The following is a 4,558-nucleotide window of genomic DNA, read 5'->3' on the forward strand; positions in this document are numbered from 1 at the left end:
TACTCATCATCGAGGATCTGAAATTTGTCCTTATAGAAGAATGTCCTCCTATTCCACCTCAGGATGCTACTCAAAATGTTCGGACGGCATACGAGCGTTGGACACCGACAAATGAGAAGGCTCGAGCCTATATTCTGGCTAGCCTTAATGAAGTCTTGGCTAAGAAACACGAGTCCATGGTCTCAGTACGCGAGATCATGGAATCCCTGCGGGAAATGTTCGGACAGCCGTCTGGACAACTGAAGCATGAGGCTAAAAAACATATCTTCAACCCCAAAATGGAGGAAGGCACCTCTGTTCGTGAACACGTGCTGAATATGATGGTCCACTTTAATGTGGCGGAGATGAATGGGTTTAAAATCGATGAGGGTAGTCAAGTTAGTATTATTCTGCATTCATTGTCGGAGAGCTTCCTCCATTTTGTCAGCAATACGATTCTTAACAAAGTGGAATTCTCCCTTACCACTCTCCTCAACGAGTTGCAGACTTACCAATCCATGTTGAAAAGTAAAGAGAAAAAGAGAGGTGAAGCAAATGTTGTCTCGTCCTTTAAAAGGTTCTATCGAGGTTCGACCTCAGGAACAAAGTATGCACCTTCCACTTCTAACTCTGGAAAGGGGAAAAAGAAGAAGGGTGGTAAAGGGAAAGGGAATGTGCCTGCTAACCCGCCACTTGTCGTCCAGAAGAAGCGTCCACCGCCGGTTGAAAAAGGAAAATGTTTCCACTATAACCAAAACGGACACTGGAAGAGGAATTGTCCTCATTATCTGAAGGAAAAGAAGGCTGCCAAGGCTAAGGCTAGGGAAGACAGAGGTAAATATGATTTGCTTGTATGAGAAACTTGTTTAGTGGAAAATGATGATTCTGCTTGGATTTTAGATTCGAGCACCACTAATCATGTATGACCTTCTTTTCAGAGGATTAGATCCTGGCAACAGTTGGAGGCTGGTGAGATGACGATGCGAGTAGATACCGAGCACGTCATCTCAGATGTGGCAGTTGGAGACATCCAGTTTACTTTACAGAATAGGTTTCTTATATTAAATGATATCTTTGTAGTTCCTAAACTATAAAGGAACCTTATTTCTGTAAAGTGTATGTTACAATACAATTACACTATTGAATAAAGCATTTATTCGTAAGGATGGTGTTGAAATTTGTGCAACTAAACTGGAAAATAACTTACATGTGCTAAGAACTTTAGCCGTAAGTTCCCTCCATAACATATAGATGTTTAAAATTGTCGTAACTCAATCTAAATGCCAACAAATTTCTTTAGAACCTTATTGACATGGTTCGTTTGATGATGAGTTACGCTTCCTTATCAGACTCGTTTTGGGGTTTCACAGTGGGGTTGTGGTATACATTCTCAATTTTATTCCTTCTAAGAGTGTTGCAGGAAAACCTCTGGAGTTATGGAACGGGCGTAAAGCTAGTTTGCATCACTTCCGTATATAGGGTTGCCCAGCACATATGCTTAAGGTAAATCCCAAGAAGTTCGAATCATGATCGAGGTTGTGCCTCTTTGTAGACTACCCCAAAGGTACACGAGGAAGGTTACTTTTATGATCCGTCCGAAAACAAGGTGTTTGTTTCTGCGAATGCTACTTTCCTGGAGGAGGATCATATCAGGGAGCACAATCCATGTAGTAAAGTCGTATTAAGTGAGCTTTCCAAAGAAACTACTGAAGCTTCAACAAAAGTTATTGAAGGACCTGATTCATCAAACAGAATTGTTGATGATAGTTCATCTGGTAGATCGGTTCCACCTCAAGAGTTGAAGGAACCTCGATGTAGTGGGAGGGTTACGCACTCGCCTGATCGCTATCTAGGTTTCACGAAAATCCTAGATATGGTGACAGATGGAGACGTTAAGGATCCATTATCTTATAAAAAGGCAATGAAGAATGTTGACCGGGATGAATGGGTCAAAGACATGAATCTCGAGATGGAGTTGATGAACTTCAACTCGGTATGGGATTTTGTAGATCAGCCTGATGGGGTAAGACCTATAGATTTTAAATGGATCTACAAGTGCAAACAGGGTGCTGATGAGAAGGTGCAAACCTTCAAGCTCGACTTGTAGCAAAGGGTTATACCCAGGTGGAGGGAGTCGACTATGAGGTGACTTTCTCACCTGTTGCCATGTTAAAGTCGATCCGCATGATAGTGCATCGAGGTGACATGATCGTCACGAAGATCGCCTCGGAGAAAAATGTTGCTGATTCATTTACAAAGGCTCTCACGACTACAATGTTTGAGAGTCACCTTCATAGCATGGGTCTACGGGACCGCCCGTGGCTGGACTAGGGCAAGTGGGAGATTTTGTTGCAGTGGATTTTATGCCCTAATTTTTTGTTTTGTGCTTGTTTACTTGTACTCCCCACTTCACTTTAGGACAAGTGGGAGATTGTTGGGGTTTGTGCCCTAAAGTCTCGTGTCTAGTAGTTTGTAAACAACTTTGTACGAACACTTGTGATGTATAATATAAATGATATTTACTTCAATACTTGACTTTGCACATTTAGATGTTTTTTCATTTTACCTCAAATCAATAAACTTAAGATCCCTAGTTATCTGTATGTAACTTAAGCATGTATGTGGTGACATACAAGTGGATCATGTCTTGAGTGATAACCAAAATGGTCTGTAGTATATGGATATAGGGAAACCTTTTCCTGGTAATACTACGGATGCGACCCACTTTGTGGAATGGTCACAAGTGTTGTGACTTGTCATAAATGATCTGATCCTGACGTGGAAGAGGAAGACATTCTTCTATAAGACCTGACCACGAAGTGTTAATGTATCGTTATATAACACCATTCATAACTGAGACTTCACTTCACTAGGATAACAATAGGTAACATAACCTCAATCCCGAGTGAGTTAGGAACTCCTGTCATTGAAGGCGGTCCTTTGATTTTCATGGGTGCGAGTGGCCAGAATACCGACTCAAACCTACCATTTTGGGGATTCGTCTGATTTTGGAGCTGAGAACTTAGCTACACAAGATGGAATTCACTCCTTCCCCGAGGTAGGGGCAAATAGATAGATAGCTCCTTTAAGGGTTGATTCCAATGCTTGAACGATGTGACACCACGCACCTTTTCATGGCCCGAGAGGTGTTTACACATAGTAGGACTATGTTGTATTGTTCATTAGAGAGATCAGTGGTACTTAAAGAGGAAGATGTAATTACAGGGGCAAAACGGTAAATTGGCCTGCTATAATTACGAGAAATGTTGAAGGGTCATCATACTCATGATGGTATATACCAATGGACATATAAATACACTATGGCTAGAAGAGTTCAATGTCGGTCTTTAGTGGAATACCTGGCAGTTAACGGATGTGGATATCGTGACTAAAGAGTTTAGTCAGCTATTCACGTACCGTTGGAGCTTCGAGCCATAGGTCATCAGGTCACTTAGTAGCTTGGATACAATGAGAGTCAGTTTTTGGCAATTTAAAATGTTCAAATTGACAAGAGGGAGTTATTATATATGATATAATTGAAGAGTTAATTAAATATGATATAATTAACTTTATGTACGAGATACATTAATTTGGAGGAAATTGGATATAAATATGATATATCTTAGTAGAGGGACAATATTATAATTAATATTTGATATTAATTTATAAGTTATGAATGTGATAAGTTCACATTAATATGGATTTTAAAGGAAATGGGAAGGCCTTCGTTTTAAAATAACAGATGAGAGCATTATAAATAGCAGACGGATGTTGATCCTCGGTGTGCATGGGTATTGTGAAAAAGATAGTGTCATCGTTTAGAAAATCAATGTCTATACGATAGGACTGCACGAGCGCTTACATATATATATATTGCTAAGCGATCGATACCAATTACATTGTCGCGTGCTATTATCTAAACGATTGTTTACCTTTTATTAAGCGATCGTTTAGCTCCGATATTTACTAAACGATGTATAGACGATCGCTTATTTTTTCCTACGCGATCGTATTGTTGACGATCACTCACTCATTTCCTACAACATGATAAGACGATCATTTACCTTTTCCTACACGATCGTATAGATGATCGTTTACTTTTACTACACGATCGTATACTTCACCTAAACGATCAAACATCCTGTCTGTGTGATAGACGATCTCTTCTCCCACTTGCTTGATCGTTGTGTACGGTCGCTCTTCCTCCTTCCCTCTACCAAATCCGAACAAAGCCTACACTTTGGATTCTTACTCTAAGAATATTGAGGGCTCTAAGTGGTGTTGTCTTCTTCGATTCCTTCTGTTCAAATGGTGATATTCGAGGTAGACAGTTGGGCTTTAGACTCGAGAAATCTTCATCTGGTATGATTTCTTGATCCCTTTTGCATCATGAAAGTATGTTTGAATGTATATGCGGTAATTTTGTCACAATGAATTGGAAAGATCCGCTTCCGCTCGTAGGTACTCTTTAATAAGAGTTCCTTCATCAAAGAATGTTTCGAAGTAAAGAAACAACAAGTTTATTGACGTGGCATGCTAGAAAAAAAGAAACATATGGTTTATTAAAACATCTCAAAGA

Source organism: Benincasa hispida, chromosome 7 (assembly GCF_009727055.1).
Source record: "Benincasa hispida cultivar B227 chromosome 7, ASM972705v1, whole genome shotgun sequence".
NCBI classification, from domain to species: Eukaryota; Viridiplantae; Streptophyta; class Magnoliopsida; order Cucurbitales; family Cucurbitaceae; genus Benincasa; species Benincasa hispida.